This window comes from Protopterus annectens, chromosome 6.part0 (assembly GCF_019279795.1).
Source record: "Protopterus annectens isolate FY-2018-M chromosome 6.part0, PAN1.0, whole genome shotgun sequence".
NCBI lineage: Eukaryota > Metazoa > Chordata > Ceratodontiformes > Protopteridae > Protopterus > Protopterus annectens.
The window spans coordinates 1,242,008,085-1,242,027,365 of record NC_056737.1 but is presented as its reverse complement, the minus strand read 5'-3'; positions in this window follow the sequence as shown (position 1 = coordinate 1,242,027,365).

Below are 19,281 nucleotides of genomic sequence, written 5' to 3'. Positions count from 1 at the left end.
TTTCCTCACAATCCTTCTTATCTTAAAAAAATGCAAAACGGGGCTATTCCCCCAAAAAAGTCTATGCCCCTCTGACCCTCTCTTTGATGTCTTCCTTTCCTTTCCTCTTAGAGGTAAATAGGTAAGTACTAGGCTAGCTGTCCTTGTGGGCCATTTTATACCTAACCAGTTTCTCTTTTGATGCTTGAGTTAACATAACCTATTTGGTATTAGATTGAACTTATCCATCCCATGATCAATAATTATATATTATCCCTAGTGAGAATAACTTGGATCATACCATAGATAATTTGATGGGAACCATGCATGAGATAAAGCATTTAGGATCTGCCTCTGTCCATTAACTGTACAGGGGGCAATCCTGCTGTAGATTTTTGTTTCCCATCCATAGATCCAAGGTGTGTTTGGATATGGTAAGGGATGAGCTTTGTTTTATGAGGATAAGGAGCCTTCTTTACCCACACCCAACTTCTACTGACCTGTTTCCCCTATAACTTGGGATATGTGAGTGACATATGATCCCCCGCATGCCTAATTCCCAACTACAATTTTTAGATAATCAGTTGCTTTGATGCAGGTAATGCGGCCTTGTAAGCTATACTACAGAGTTTTTTGTTTTGTTTTCTGTGCTGTGGATGAGATCCACAACATTGCACAGCATACAATAACTTATTGTTGCTTAATGTTACAAATCTATACATGCAATGTACTGCATTGTACATCACTTCAAATGTATGCAGATTCCATAAAGCAACTTATTGCTGTTTATTTACGTTATACATTTATACTGACATTACTTGCTATAATACGATATTACGATTCTGTGTTTGATTACCATATTAAAGAGCTTAGCATACATTTTGTGCTGAACTCATCACATAAAAACATAAAAAAATCTCATTCATCCAATAATTTACAGGCTAAATGATAATATTAATTTGACATGTTATTTAAAGTCTTACTTGTTACATAATTATGTGTAAAATATGAAAATATTGTGTAAAATATGAAATATTACAAAGACATGCATCTAGAGAGTTTCCACCTGGGCCTCCGTGGAAAATTGGCTTCGCTCCAAGTTGGACTTTCCCTGTAAACAAATGTTAAATAAAATAAAAAAATATATATGATAGGATTAATGGTTTCATGTGATTTCCTTAGTTAATTTATTTAAATGTCTGTTGGTTTGAACTTAGTTCTGATGAAGTTCTTGAAAGTGCTCAACTTTAGATAAAGCTGATGTCCTATAGAAGTATTTTTTTTTTTGCATTTGGTTTCCTTCAATCATTACTTGTCTGTTACTTATCCGTAATGCATAGACACTTACCATAATCTACAACTACTTGTAGCTTGTGTTGCAGCTCTTATGAAATCAGTGCAAGCCTACCACAAAAGTAGCAGTGATGCTATTTGAATTTAACTTTGTGCCCTTCACTGATTGGTTGTATTGCTTAAGCAAGTATATGTTGTTAGGTTCGGCCACCCATTCTTGGGTCAACCACACTTTTATATAAGGCTTTACTGATATCATTTCCTAAATATGTCATCCCTTAATAACATGTAAAATACATACCTATAATGTTACCTTTATCTGATTGTAATACTGAAGTCAAATTAAATATTTGATAACAAATGAATATGCTGATTTCCTTAGCATTTCAAACTGACATAATCACCATTGAGATCTAAATGTCATTATATTACTTGCTATCCTTTCAAACCACAGTACTTTCAATAATGCGCTTTTGCTTTTATTAAAGAAGCTTAAACGGAAAATCACCTTGCCATAATTTACCTGAAGTTAAGTTTATTCTTTGCCTTGCATTTCTGTGTCTCCTGACACTTCTGCAAGTATGGAAAATTAAAATAACCACCAATACAGAAATGTATCCACTCATAATTCATAAGGCACATGGGCTAAAAGTAGATGTTATTAACATTCACAGCATCCAATTTTTTTTAGCATGAACCCAGTGTGGTTAGTTAATATGGAAACAGTTTTAAATATTCAGTCACATATGAAGAATACTTTCTCCATACCCTCATTGCAGTAACAATAAAAAATGTACTGGTAATGGGACCAAGTCACAAATACAGGCAGTGTTTTACTGCTTGTCTTTGGCAAAATAAGTGTCTACCTAATCAGTGCCTCCCCAAACATATCACACACAAGGCTACCTTACTACTAGAGATCATTACATTTCAGAAGAGCATATAAAACAACCAGCAATCCAGTTACATTGTGCGAATAATAAATACCCTTTTGTCTCCCCTTCCTGCATCAACAAAGCAATAATTATTTGCAACATTAAGATTAACTCTTCACATCCAATAACTACCTACCTGGAAAGCATTATCAAGCACAGCTGCAGCCAACTAGTCCCACTCTGGTCCAGATGAATGCTCTGTCTGGAAAGAACATGATTCTAGACTAGGTTATAATAATTTTTTATCTTACATTTCTTAATAGCATACCATGCACTCAAACTCAGCACGAGTTATCTCTTACCTGCCTTTTTCAGGTAAAAAGGTAAAAGGCCATGTGTAAATACATCATCTTGTACTATTCTATTCTTCCAGCTATAGACATCAAAGTATCCTATGCCAATATCTTATCTTCATTTAATAGCAAATACAAACCAAATACATCGTCCCTGACATAGACACGGAACCCATCAGAAGCACTTTCCTGATCATGCATGTGGATGTATCCGTACACTTGTGCCATTACTTGCAAAAGACATAGACTAAACAAAGACTAAAATCTGCCCTTGAAGACTTTAAGAAAGCTGACTCATGCTATTGCTAGGCAAGCATTATTGTGATGATATGAGGTAGTGCCATCTCTGCCAGGTAGATTAGAGCAGTGCATGTATAACATATGCCAGCATAGCTTCCTGGAGTTTTGTAAAGAATTTTATGTCATTTGTCTATCACATTGATTTGTACAGATGCTTACAACAATATAAAAACTGAAGTCAAGAATATTTTACTTTAAACAAAGATTAAACTGTGCAGCTCAGTAAACTCAAAACTTGAGAAAACATATACTTAGCCACATGAACTGTACCACTAGATACACATTAGCAATGACAAAAAAAAAGTTTTACTTTACATACCCAAACTCTTGCTGATGCATTTGGAACTCTAATTATATGTTCAACATTTCTACTTGCTGTTACAGTAAAACTCTTACCCTTCACAGTTCAGGACCATTACCCAAAATTTCTCAGAGAATTTCACATTGTTGATATTATAGTCTCACAAATAAATGCCCTTAGAAGAAAATTCCCACCCATTGACAACCAGACGCTAATAAATGAAAGTAATGCAATGCATTTATATAATCCATCTCATGCAACTCTTTAACATTTATCTTGCTCAAGCATATTTACCATCCCCAATGAAGACTACGATTATTATATGACTCCTCTAAACGACCCCAGTCAGCAACAGTAAAAACAGTCAACCATTTCAATCCTGCTTTCTACAGTTTTTTGGAATCTTTTGGATCATCTTAAATAACACACCCTATTAAGACAAATTTTTCATGAAGAGTAATGCGGTGTTCAGTCAGGATGTACTGCCAACATCACGTAAGTATAATTCTCCATTTGCAAAATATGATGCTACTCTGTGCAGAAATCTGTTATTACTGCTAAGTAATGCTTTGATACAGTCGGCCTGCCATTCACCATTTACTAATTACTGTGTTCAGGCATAAATTGAAGATTTCCAAACTGGCACCCCACTAGAAGCTTCCAACTCAAACCTCCTCTTCCTCAGACCTCAGACACTTCAGGCAGGTCTTCCACTATTTGTTTAATTATTAGCTACTATACTCTAGGAAATCTATCACTAAATACCGATCCTTGTTCCAATAAAAAATAAAGTACAGTTAGAGCTGCGAATGTGCATACTCCACATAATGGCCAAGGGAAGTGTTTCCCTGGGTTAAATTGGCCATTTGACAATTTACGGTTTCGATATTATAAGTACTAGCTTTACTTATTCAATTAAGTAAAGCTTCGATCTTGTAATATAGACCCATATCTACATCTATCTAGATAGCTAGATATATGCGTGCATTAAGGTATAGAACCTCTAAACTGTACCTGATTTTGCCTCATATTGCTAGCTCAAGCTCTGTTATTCTAGCAATTTTCTCAGTATATAAAGAAAATATCAGTCCCAGATTTTTTGACCTGTGTTCCTAGTTATTATTTAGCTTTCTGATCGATTCATGAACTCAGATGCTGAGAGGTATTTGGAGAAAGGGAGAAGTGTGTTGCATATTGTATTAAGGCAGCAGTGATCAGAGAAAATAAATTCCTATGCAGCAGTTATTTATATATTCATTTGCTCATATGATCAGAATACACGATTCAAGGTGAAGTGTCACTGTCAAACAAACAGCTGTAATTGATGGTCGCACCTATGTGTGTATTTGTGTCAACTGTTCAAAATTTAGCAAAATATCTTTGAGTTTTTTTTTTTTTTTTTTTGCCATATGTTGGTCTGTTCCGCATAACATTTTTGGTTTTGCTGGGAAATTGATAATAATTGCAGTCACTAAATGTTGATGACAGAAATTTGATTTCCAGACATAATAACCTTCAGAAAACATACTGATGCAAATCTTGTCATTTTACTAAGTCTCTAACTATATAAAGGTGATGACTATCACTGATTTTGGTCTTTTGCCCACCATTACTTCTTAGCTTTTTCATTGATTCTTGAGATAAGATGTTGAGATGTATGTTGGGAGATGCAGTGTGTTGCGCACTTTATTCTGACAGTAGTGAGCTGAGATGATAAATTCCACAGTTGCCTGTGGATGAAAATGATTGTCACTGTTGCCATTTTTTCAAGTTAAGCACTCATTGTTTTGGCATTGTAGAAAAAAAGTCATTTTGTGTGAATTTAACTGGAATACTTTACTGTGAATATTTTTAACACTGCCAGATATCTGAGATATGTATATTCAATAAAGTGACCATAATCTTTTCCGCTTCCCATTACAGTCAAACATCAGGATTCTAATCAATAAATGTTTGTTAGTGCTAGTCTGAACAAGATGTGTATGATATCAAATTATCATTAGCAAAGTGTTGCACTGAGAAACATTGATTTCTAACAACACTCGATTCTTTGGTTGAGTTTCTAGCTCTGATTCCTTCTTTGTAGAGTGTGAATGTACTTCTTGTCTCTGTGTGGGTTTTTATCCATGTGCTTTGGTTTGTTCTCCCAGAGCATCAGCTGTATAATATATGCTTCTAGTCATTTGTACTTTTACTTTCATCCCAATTTAACACCAGAGGGGAACACAGAAGGTAATTATGCCTTTTTGGTGAGACAGGAATAAAATTAATATTCCCAGACAGGATTTATGCATCTTTGTATTTGTCTTCTAATATTATTGGGGAGCTACCATTTTCTTAGCTTTGATAATTAAGATTTAGACATAGCTTACTTTTCCTTAAAATAAAAAATAAGACTGAATTTAATTAGTTACTTGTTATTTTTTTTCCAGCAGTTGACCATGAGGGAATCCACTTGCCATTCCTCATTTGCCAGGTCTCCCAACCATTTTTGCTTCCACTGAACTTACTGCAATAAGGGTCAGGGCTAAAAAGGAGATCAGGACATACCTGCTCTCCATCATGCTGCATGCTGGAAGGATTTTTTTTTATTCTGACCCACTAACATTACCACTTTGTGTTCGCTTTGATATGTCTGAGGGCTTCTCTCCTCTATGGACCAGACCTTACTGCAGGGAGTGTATACAAATACACCCCCCCCCCAGAATGAACACACCCCACCCTACCTGTCAGTGTCTCATATACTTGAGCTGCTAATAAAACCCTGGTTGCCTGGGCTGTAGATAAAGTTGTATCCATCTTCACAATGGTTATAGTGCTTCCATGATAATTCTGGTTCTATCACTTGGTTATTCCCACTTTGTGGTGCATGGCAGCTTGTACCTGTTAAAATCTCTGCATGGAGAACTGGAAAACCTCCATGAGTAAGGATCTCCAAGAAGGGAAGCCTTCTTGGTGAGTGATACACTAGGATGACTGGGGGCACACCATCGTGTGAGGAGCTGCCAAGGATGATTGTATGAGCAGCTGCCATTAGAGGATGTCTGAAACAGTAATGGTACTGATGAAAAAAAATACACTTCGGTAAGAATTCTTTCATTTAACTTTTCTTTTATAGTGTCAGGATAGTAAGAGTGGTGCAAAGCTCCAAAGCTCCTTTTTAATAAAGTGAGGAGAGAATACCTTCTTTATGAGCAGGCAGGGAATTCTTGCAATCCACTCATCCTGGACATTGAATTGTATTGACGGGAGGATAAGAGTAAAAAGTGCCCCCCCCCATCTTGAGCCTTATTAGCTCTGTGTATAAATTGCCATGTGGATTGGAGCATCAATGAAGTCAATGTTAGTCTGATAGAGAATTAATGTAGTAACCTCTTGCTTAACATTTGGTAGTTTGTGTTTTCTTTTTAATCAGTGCATGAGAAAGTATTTGATAAAGCCTAAAATGACATTTTGTGAGGCTGGCTGGACACCCCCAAGCACTGACACATCTGAGTTAACATAAGTGATTATTATTTGGAAATAAAATACAACACATTGGACATTACTTATCAGATCAATTAATTTTTATGTTCTATCAACTTAATCTGGTAAGTAAACATCAGTGATTTTAAACTCCTGGTGAAGTAGATCAAAATCCTCACCATCATGAGACATAAGAGGGTCCTACTGCAGATGGCTCATGGTACATCAACTCACTGCCTCCTCATTGAAAAAACAACTATTCTAACTCCTACCAGCCAATGTCTGAGTTCTACCTAGGCCCCACAACACCCAATCCTATAAATTCTATCACTTTTCCAAAACCTAAACCCTGAACCTAACATTCCCACCCAGTTGTCAACCTGATTCATCGGTCCCGTACCCTAAACATCTACTCCCCTTCCCTAATCCTAGAGTCCCTGATTACTCTCTAAACCTAAAATTCCAAACCTCCTCTCAAAAGCAAAATTCTCTGAGCACTCCCTAACCCAAAAACTCCCTTCTCTAAACCTAAATCTTCAACCCCCCCCCCACACCGAAACATAAATTCCCTGATCGCTCCTTAAGCAAAAAAAAACCTTTCTGCTCACTAACTCTAAAACTCCTTAACTGGTCCCCAATCCTAAAAAAAATGCTCACACTCCCTGCTCACAGTTGCTTGCCCAAATTAATAACTGAGCTTGATCACAGACAGCAGCCTGCAAAGCACTTGAGTCCCTGACTTTGAGATAGTGGTTTTCAAGCACATGGGACTTGTACGCCTGTAGGGAACCCAAAATAACAGAACATCTGGTGACCTTCATTTCCCCTACAGGACTTGAGAAACTTGGTTGGGGGTTATAATGTTGCAACACATTCTTCAAACTCTTCAGGAAGATGATGAGAGCTAGCTGCATTTCCAGAAAACAATACCCATTGAGTCTATAAGGTCAGGGCAGGAGGACGGAGGAGGCTAACAGTCATTAATGGATACTGTGCAGGTGGACTAATTACTTGAGGCTTATGTAATGCATTTTTCTGGATTGTCACCATATTCTATAAAACCTTGGCAGATGCAATTCTGGAAGAAGGATATAAGAATTATCACAGGGCAATATTTTACCTGCCAAATGACTGATGACTATAGAGATTCAAAACACTAAGCCTCATTAACACCATTGTGAAGGATGCTGGTCACACTATTTGACAACTTAGGTTTGGTCAACAGAGGAATCCATTTCAAAAAAACAGACAGGGCAACAATTTCAAAGGTTCATAAGTGTTTACTAGGCTAATGACCATAAGGGCCTTTTTAAGCCTAGACATGCATTCCAAATCTCTGAAAAGTTCTGGCACCCTTGATAAGTGTAAGCAGGGGCTTGGGAGATTAAACATTTACAAGCAGGGGCCTGATAGATGAACCATTTAGAGCTTGCCTGTGTCCATTAGAGACATACAGTAGGTGCCAAGCCAAAGATGAATTTCCTGTTCCACATCCGCTTGTTACACTTGAATTGGCTTAGGTAGGAACTCTGCTTCACATGGATGGGGAGCCTGTTCTGTAGATGGTGTAGTCTCTGGTATATATACCTGTGTCTCCAGAAGGTCCTAGTTATATCACAGGCAAGGTTTAAGACTTTAGAATGGGTAATTCTGGTGCTGATTGTTTTGCAGATATGCAGGAGGTCCATCAGAGTATCTGACAATGCCTTGCATGCCAGGCATAGATCTCCCCTCAACAGCCTGTAGGAGACAGAATACAGGGATAGGGCCTTGAGGTGGTCTGCATAGGACATTTTACTTACATTCTGTATTCTTTTAGTGAGAAACCTCTGTGGGTATTCCATTTGTTGGATATGCCTGGTTAAGTACATACCAAAGGGGGCATTGTACTCCATGATAGGTCTCATGAATGCTGAATACAGTGGGACAATGACTTCTTTGGACCTAGATGCCATACCTTTGTTTATAGTTGCGCAACATAGAATGATTTCCTAACTACAGTAAACACTAGATGGTTAAAGGCTAGATTACTATGTGTGTCCCCAAGTTCCTGACTACTGAGTCAACTCTAAGGGGTGTGTTGTCAATATGATAGGTACCAGGGATGGATGACTTCCAGAGATTACTTGCATGCAGCCAATTATTTATAAAGAAAAGATAGGCTTTATTAATTCAACCCACCGACAGAATGGATACAGACAATGGGCACATTTTCAGCAATTTTATAAGTTCAGCAGATCTCCAACCATTAAAACTGTGTTGCCTTTGCTCTACAATTTTATTTTATTTTAAATTTTCCTGATCAGGATAACAATGGCAGACATGTCTATTTATCAAAAGTACTTAGGGAAAACTGAACAGTAAAAATAAAAAATATGCAATATATGCAATTTAAGTATAATATATAGAATATAAGCATATACAAAAGCAAAATTGAAAATATGCATAGTTACTATTAGCAAAATATTTAGTTCCTTCCGTAGTAAGATGTAGTTTTATTATTAGAACAAATATTTAGGCTTTTGTAGAAAAAGTAAACTACAATATATGTAACATAGAGATTAAACAGATATTATGTTGTTATGGTGGAATAAAAATATATCCATGGATGACAACGTAGAATGTAGCTAAGGATTTTCTAAATGAACTATGTGTAAGACAAAGTTTGCAACTATAATAATATTATGGTAAAACAGTAAATAGCTACAGGTGACAAGCTCAAATTTCTAGGTAACCTGTTATGAAACAGGTGATGAAGATTTTTGCCATTGGGAAAACTGTTAGTAGATGTAAATTGTATATTGTTGGATAACATGTCTACAGTTTTTGGGGGTACTGATATATTAAGTATGATAATTCAGGTAATGCTACAGGAAGATCAAAATGTTTGGCAACCAAGGTGGGAGTTATACAATTTTTTTGAGGGCTAAGGGATTTAATATTGTTCCCAACTGTGTTTTCCATTCATTTGTTGGGTAGTTGTTGAGTACCCTGTCTCCTGTTTTGTTATACTTTATCTTTTATGGACAATCATTTATCACAAGATCTTATTGGGCAGTAGTTGAGAGGTGATACTCCTGACTAAGGATGAATATGGATGCAAAAATAAAAGCTCATACCAGTCACATGAAGTGTAACTTGTGCCCTTAATGTGATGGGTGACCCCTCTCCAGATATTTCACTTGAAATACTTTAGTGTCATTTGGGTAGGAGATTAGAAATGGAAAATAGCAAAGGATGAAGGTTGGGGAAGAGCATGTAGCTAATCTCCAAGGCTGTTTGTTTTTACCAAACGTAATAAAAATCTATACATAAGGCCATACTCAGACATTTTTGCAGCACTGGACAGAAGAGCAGATGGATTAAATGCAGTGGAATTATTAGGCTGGTCAAGATGTCAGAAAGGTGATTTTTGACCTAATAATGAATGTGGCCCACTTCATGGTGATGACCACTGCTCATACTAGGATAGAAGCAGAGGTTCAGAATTACCTACAACATCTGTATTCTTTACCTGTGAACTACATAAAAATATGGACATTAAATTACTGGGACGGCTATTATTTTCCAGATAGTGGATGAAGACATTTCTGAACAGTTCATATTTATGGTAAAAGTTGTGACTGAACATATAAGCCCTAGAGGGTGAAAGGGCTTCCCTGTGAAATGTACAGACATATTACTCTCATAAAGAGTTTATATCTCATCATAATCTTTAATGAAACATGTATAATTCCCCACCATTTTAAACACATACTGCTATAAAATGATCATGAATTGACATAATGTTGAGGAAAACAAAACACATACCATTTTTATTAGGAGTGCAGCTCCTTTTCATGACTGTGTTATGGAATTATGAGAGTAAAGCTACAGCGTATGCCATCTTGTACACATTGCGTCCATCTTGTTTCATAAAATAACTACGCTTCTTATTCCCATGCACATGCTCTGCTATGTAATGATGCTTTCTTCCTGTTACTGAGAATTTATCTGCCCTTTTTAGCATATCATCTGTGTGCTTATCATGATGAGTTAATGCTGCTGTGACTTTGAATAAGTCCATGTACACTTCCTGAACATGCACTTTAAACTAGTGCATGTACACTTCCTGAACATGCACGTTAAGCTAGTGCATGTACACTTCCTGAACATGCACGTTAAGCTAGTGCATGTACACTTCCTGAACATGCACTTTAAACAAGTGCATGTACACTTCCTGAACATACACTTTAAACTAGTACATGTACACATCCTGAACATGCACTTTAAACTAGTGCATGTACACTTCCTAGTTCATAGTTCATAGTTTTAGTACTAAGCTAACCGCCCTTGCGAGCCATTTTAAGCCTAGCCAATTATCCCTTGTGAGACTCAAACCCTGCACCTTTAAACAAGTGCATGTACACTTCCTGAACATGCACTTTAAACTAGTGCATGTACACTTCCTGAACATGCACTTTAAGCTAGTGCATATATATTTCCTGAACATGCACTTTAAACTAGTGCATGTACACTTCCTGAATGTGCATTTTAAACCTGTGCATGTACAGGAAGTGTCATTCCAGTTTATCTGTTTTGCTTGTGCATGTAGTATGATCTCTGCTTGTTACTTAACCTGTGTATTCTCAATTAACAGATGGTGTATAATTGGGAACAGTTTACACTACATATGTTACATGGATACATGCTGTGTGTCATCACCATCACAACCAACTCTCTTTTTTCCATGTTTACATGAGTTCTTTGTTTTGTATCAGCTGTTTCCACCTCTTTCTTTAATTTCTTCCACAGTGATGCCTTACTTACTGCTACAGGTCTTTTCTCATGTAATCCATCCATTTCTTGGTTGGATGTCCTCATCTGCTCTTGACTTCTTCCTGTCTTTTCCAAATATGGTTTGCCACATATTCTTCTACTTTCCTGAAAATGTGAATGGACTGCAGCAATCTGTTCTCTTTCATCTTCTGTGGTATTGTAGCTGTTTTAGTTTCTGCTCTGATATCCTCATTTGTAATCTGCCCCATAACATGCAACCTGTTATCCTTCTAAGACATTTCAACACCATCACCACAAGCTTCCTCAGCTGCTCTGCCTTCAGTGCCCAGGTTTTTGCACAATACAGAAGTGTGGCTCTCACCATGGTTTTGTCTAGCTTACTTTTCAGTTTCTTTCACATTCTTCTGTCATATACTATTGACACACTGTGCCAGTTGGCAACAGCCCTTTAGATTCTAGCTTTGACCACTTCATTCAGATTTCCCTTCTCCTTAGCCGTGCCTGTCCCTGACATTTTATGCTAGTTGGCTAAAGCCCCTTAGATGCTGGCTTTGACCCACTCATCCAGACTTCCCTTCTCCTTAACCATCCCTCCCTGAAACTTTAGGCTGTTCAAATCTTCCACTATTTCCCTTCTATCTTAATTTTCATCCTTTTCCGATTCCTCCATTTGCTGCCACGATCACTATCCTGTCTCTCATTTTCATCCCATGGGCCATCAGTTTTGCATTCCACTCGCTATCATTTGCTGAAGCTCCTGTTCAGAATCTGTGTTTAGTGCTGCATCATCTGCATACAGCAGTCTTGCTGATCTGTCTCCTCTAACCTGTTTGCTAATGTAGTCCTTCACCAGTATGAGGAACAATGGGCTAGAAGATGAATACTGATGCACACCCACTGCCACTGCGACATCCTCTCAGAGTCAGAACACTGTTCATACTTTTGTCATTGGGTTCTTTTCTACAGCCTACACTAATTCTAACAATGCATTTAGCACTTTGAACTATTCTAGGACTGCCCAAATCAGCTTTCTTGGAACCTTTTCATATGTTCTCTCCAAGTCTAAGAAGGCCAAGTTGGACTGCCTTCTCATCTCTAACTTCATTTCTACTGTTTGCCTCATTGCAAACATTAGGTCAATTGTACTGTTTCCTGACTTGACTCTAAGCTGCTCATTGCCTCTTATTTTTTTCTACTCTGCATATTGATTTATTAATCACCTTATCCAACATTTTCTCACAGTGTGACCACAGTTTGAGTTTTATGTACTGTGTCTGATGCTACTTAAACGTACTCCTAACTTACTGTATTTTAGGCCTGGCACATGCACATTATGCTGGGTTTGGACCACAGCTTGTTGCCTACTATATGCCCTCTTATCTGTTATTCTGATTTCAGAATGACATGATTATTCTGCCAGTCTGCGTATTTCACATGACTGAAATTATCTTCCCCATCTGTATCGCTTTTGTTTTCTATTTCCTCTTTACATCTCTGAGCTTGCCTCCTTTAACTTGTTTCAATACTCTATTTTTGGTTTACAAGCAACCAATGGTATACATACTCGAGCACTCCTTCAGAAAAAAAGCTTAACTATCACCACGGTGTGCATTAGTGGTTGTTTTGTGCTATATTATAACTCGGCATCTATTCTTTCCATAGTGCTAGGGTTTCTGGATAAATTATGCCTATTCATCTTTTATTCTTCAGTTTTCACCTGGGCATTATTTGTCTCTGCACATTTTTCCTCAGTGTCATAAAGTGTGAACCATGTTGGTGTTTATACTGATCTTTGATCATATTTTCTGCATGGCTTGGCTTGCACTGCTACCACGGCATATGGCTGTTAAGCTTTCCTTGGGACATGATTTTGCAGATTATCATCAGGCATGCTTTCTGCTCACATAAGCATGGCCAAGTTTTGTGGCAGCATTAATTGCATAGTCTGCTCAACATATATTTTGGATGGCATGCATTTCTTACACATATACTGTCTTTTCTTCATGTAATAAATATTTTAGATATAGACACTTCCAGTGATGATCTTAGATGTTCACAAAATGTGCAACTACTTAAATAGATTGCATGCCTAACCTCAGATTTCAAGCTATTCTTATTTGAATAAAAAAATGGATTTGGGACATCTTTAATGTGACTTTCTCTTAGATTTTCTGAACAGTGTGACACTGAGATGAATGATGTACATATATTTTCTATAATCCTGGCACTTTCCTTGCTTGAAAAGTCAAAAAACTAGTGCAGGCTTAAAAATGCTTAGGATTGTGAAGAGTAGCTTGTAGAATATTGCCAAAAAACAAAGTATCAATAAACTGACTTTGTTCCAAACTTAGAATAATTATCTCTGTAGTGATTTTTTTCCTGTTGGTGCTCTTTACTTTAATCAGTGGTCAGAAGATTCAACTTTAAATAATAGTGTTGCACTCACCACAGCAATACATACATATAAAATGTGTCAGGCTGCCAATGCGCTAATATCCTAAGAAGAATCAGAGCTGAAGAATAAGGAAATATACTTGCAAGTACTGTTCCAAAGAGAGTGGACAATCATAGCTACTTGAGATATGGGCATACATTATTTTAACTATTGAGAAATATTTCAATAAGCGTAACAGTTTTAAACTATGTCTGTTAGCCTGTGTATGTGTTTGTGAATATCTATCAGTTCACATATTGTCTTAAGTATAACTCTGTAAACAAGGCTTGGAATAACATTATTTTTTTCTGTGGTAGAACTTTTTATACCTACCCATTTTAAAACATTTTGTATATTTAATGGTATTTTATTATTAAGTTTTTTTATTCTTTCTAGAAAAGTGTTAATATACTTTGTTTGCCTACAAGCTATCTCATTAATGACAGAGAGCACAGTAAAATATATGACAAAGCAAATGTGCCTTATAAGTTAGTATATTATACACTCTGCTAAGGCTTACCCTAATTGCCACTGCAACTTGCTTGCTGGTGAAACATTTTTCATTGCTCTACTGCATTTTGATCACTTTCTTACCCTGAGGTGCTGTTTGAAATCTTTACTTCAGACAGGCAGGTTCTGAGGAGAGAGTCTGTGAAAATGAAACATTGTGCTTTTGATATAAATGTAAAGGAAAATTAATGGCACTTTGAAAAAAAGAAAAATCTGATTAAATAAGTAAAATGGATATGGTATCCTGAAGGATACAAGGGAATAAACAACATTACACTTGGGTTTTGTTGGTTGGTTAGTTACAAATAATCTTATTTGTAATGGTTTTTACAACCTCTGTGGTATATGCGTCAGACTTACCTGATATTGCAGAGAACCAGATTGATAAGCTGTAGCAAAATGTAGTTCTTACACAACGTGCAGATGATGTGATATATAGCAGGTAATCATATAAATGCATGAAATCTTGTTTAACAGTCCTAACTTTAAAGAGTTTCTGTACCATTTATAGATCAAATACCCATTCCATACCTATGTTTCATCTTTCATCAGGCATGACTATTCTAAAAGCTTCTTCAACTCAGAATATTCCTTCTTATGTTGTATCATTACAGATATGCTTAATGTCATGTAGAAAGCATAGCACACAGATGATATGGCTTAGAATTTTATTAAATATAGTGAGCTTTATTGGATAATCATCAGTTCAAATTCTGCACGATGTGTCTGCATATGTAATACTGACTGGGGAAGTTTAAAGTGCCTTAAAAGATTCAAAGGCTAACTAAAAGCCTTTTTTCTAGGTTACACTGAGTAAAAAGCATTGTCTGGCTTTTGAAAACAGGACAAATTAAACTTTGTAGCTTTTTGTTATTTGATTGACCTGCTCTGTGGAATTACAACAGCAAACTAATCCTTTAGGAGAGAGGGTTCTATCAATCTTTTGACTTTTTTCTAATGTAGAAGATACTCAATTGCATCTCAGAAATCAGGGAGGTAATTATTCATGCAGACAGCACAAAATGAAAGAAAAAAATGCAAGTTCTGCTGAGTATCCCTTTTAGAGCAAGCAGTGAAATAAGCAAAGCACTCCCTATAATCAGTCAAATTCTTCTACTAATTTTTCAGGTGTTGAAGGCTATAGTGAGAATACATGCTATGAAAGTTAAAAACCAATGTGGATTTAATAAGGAGGCTTGTAGGAAGAAGACAGCTCTTGCTGGCATCACATTTAGTAAACTGAAGATGTTTTCTCTTTTCTTATATGTACATGAATGATAAACATAATTTTGAAAAGGAATACTATACCTAATGTAAGCCATAAGCACTGCAGATTAAATATGTAAAATGCTTTTAACCTCTAGTCACAATCCATTGACAGTTTTATTCTTTTTATCAGTCTGTATTTGAGTGCATATAGAAAAGGAAAGAAATCACGCACATCTGAGTGCCTACTTTTTAAAAGTTATGAGAGCATCTGAGGAATAAAGAGTAAAAAAAAAGAAAGAAACTAAAAATGAAAATAATCTGTTTTTGCAAGCCTATAGTTTTTACTTTCATGTTGAATAACGGTTAGCTAAGCTCCAAATCTGGCAATCTTGTATTACAGGTATGATTTATTTCCTAATGAAAAACAGCACATATTTAATATTCCTTTTCTAGAACTTTAAATACACATCTACTTGCATTTTTCTTACAATTCATACAATTATATGACAAACCAAAAGAAAACAAAATAATAACACTATTTCATTTGATAAGAACATTTTCTCAGTTTAACATTTATTTTCATGTTGACATCCATTTTTCTTTTGACAAAGATTGGCTGAGAATTTAAATATATTAGGAGAGTTCTCTATTCGGTCTTTTAAGGTCTTTTTTCTCATCTGGTCCTATGCTGACAGCTCTTTGCTATTCTAGGTTTTGGGCAGAGCAAAGATAATGCAGTCTTATAGGATCAACCTTTTATTGTGAGGGAAACCAAATTACTTCCAAGATGTTTATCTGTCAGAGAGCTGATTCCATATTTCATCCTTCAAATATCAGTACACATGCAGAGAGAGTGCCATCTCTGCTCCTTCTAGCAGAGGTGCTGAGTTTTCCCCACAGTTATTTTCAATGGGTTAATTAAAAGTCACTGAGGCCTGCCCTATTTTCTCACATAATTTCAATACGCTACAACACGATGTTTTGTCACCTTATTTATTTATTTTTTACATTTGGAAATACATCATTTTATATCATTGAAAAGAACATAACTAGATGAATCAGTTTAAAAAATTTGGAAAGGGAGTGTATTATTTTGGATGCCAATTCTTTTTCATTAAGAAGAGGAGAAAGAAAGAAAGAAAATTACTTCTTTCTGTCTCTGGTTTCTTTAAATGACAAATATATTATTTATGTCATGAATACATGAAAAGATAGCTATTATTTTATATGTTATCTCAATAGTCAGGTTACAGAGACAATCTTCCAGATAAAATGCTTTCATTATAAAAAGTAGCTGCAAATGCTAAACTAAAGAAGTACATACATTTATGACTCATACAGCTATGTCTTCTGAAAAAATTCTGGCAACTATTTAATGGACTACTGGTTCCTTTTATGAGGTAGTTGCTGGAAACAATAGTAAGATTGTGGATATTTGTCTTTTAAAATCTTTTATCAAAAAAAAAAAAGACTAAGTAAATCAACAGTCTTTTGAAGCAAACTGATATTAGCATTAGCTATATGCACACACACACACAACACAAACACACACACACACACACACACACACACACACACACACACACAGACATATATATATATATATATATATATATATATATATATATATATATATATATATATATATATATATATATATGGCCGTATCAGTCAGTTGATCGAGTTTCAGAAACACAAAATTCATATTGATAAAATGATATGCTCAAATTTCTGAAAACACAAAGCTTTTGAGTGGAGATCGTCGTACAGTGAGGATCAGGTAATTTACTGTTTTCCTCAATGTGGTGCGGTCTCGGGGTTGGTATAGATTTTTGTGTTTTTTTTTAATGTTCAAATTTTCAGAAATTTGATCATATTGCATTGCTGATATGAATTTTGAGTTTCTGAAAACTCGATCAACTGACATAATCCATATATATGTGTATGTATATATATATATATATATATATATATATATATATATATATATATATATATAAATCTGACATAAATCATATAGAGATATCTCTATATATACATACACACACATTATATATAAATATATATATATATATATATATATATATATATATATATATATATATATATATATAATAAAGAAGATGAAAAACTTGTATCCATAGTCAGTCCATTCTGTTATATGTAGAATAAACTTTTAACTCTGGTAAGTAGTATTTTAAGACTTTCCAGCAGTTAACTCTATAAATTCATCTGATGATGTTTTTTTCAGTATATACAGACATATATCTATCTATCTGTGTATCTATATTTCTTTCTCTGTATATATTAGATAGATACATATCTCTTATAGCTTATGTTCCATTGTATTATTTCCTCAGGAACTCTCATGTCATAAGATACGGTGAATGCCTAATGAAAGTATCTAAAGAACTAATTAATCAAAACATACATGCATTTTAAAGGAACTAAAGAATTTGTAGGAAAATAACATAAATACAATGTATATTTCAAAGTCAAAAGTCTGATTTACAGACAAGATTTACTTGTGGAGCTTTTCTCCCTTAGCCTCTGCTGAAAAAGTACCTGTGTCCAGTCAGAATTTCCCGGTAAACAAATGTAAATAAATAAATAATAAATAAATATGATTATTATGATCTAGCAGCTACTTATATGTATTTCTTAACATCCATGAGACTATCTGTTTCCCTTCTGAACTCATTCATTTTGACCAAACAGCTTATCTAGTTTAGTAGAACTTTCCAGCTTGTTGCAAATCTAAATAAAAATGACCTTCTCTCTACCCACTTTATCAATGAGACATTAAAAGGAAAATCCTCTGTTTCTATTTACTTTTAAAATAGTGAATATAAGAAAATGATGGACTTGTAAAGAAAAAAAAGAAGTCTTATAACTTGAAAAAGAATGTTCATAGGTTCATAGGTTCATAGGTTGGTACTAGGCTATCGGCCCTAGGGCCTATACAAGCCTAGCCATAACACTTCCCTGGCTATTTCTTTACACAGTATTTACTTCCCTGGACCTCTGTCTAGTAGGGTGACTGACATGATTCCTGTGGGGGAATTTCCTATCTCCCATTCAGTCATCAAGGTTCCTTTTGAAGAGGGCCAAAGAGGCACTCTGCTTGACATATATGGGCAGTCTATTCCAGAGTCTGGGGTGTCTCTGGGTCAGGAACCTATCCCTCCAGCATGTTTTGTTCATTGTGATGACAAGGTTTAGATCCTTTGAGCATGTGTCTCTGAGTGATTGGGATTTTTTTAAGTGTAGCATGTCCAACAGCTCTGGGTTTTACATGGCCTTGTATATTAAGCAGATATCACCTCTGAGTAGACAATATGCAACAGAGTATAGGTGGAGTTTTTGTAGATGGTCAGCATAGAGCATCTGATTTAGGCCTGTGATTCTTTTAGTGAGGTATTTCTGCAGCCTTTACAGTTGTTGCAGATGTCTTGAGAGGTACTTACCAAACAGGGCATTTTATTCTATAATGGGTCTAATGAGGGATGAGTACAGTGGGACAATGACCTCCTTTTTTCCGGATGAAAAGCCCTTAATGATAAGGTGTGCCACATAGAAGGATTTCCTGACTGTTGTGGTGATGTGGTTATTGAAGGTGAGACCACTGTCCACCTGTGCCCTTAAGTCTCTTATCACACTTTCAGTGTTCAGTGTACTGCCACCTATGTGGTAATTCATGGGTACATGTTTTTTCTTAAAGGGAATAACTATACATTTCTTGGCATTGAGCTTGAGCCAATGGCTCTGGCACCAAGCATCTGT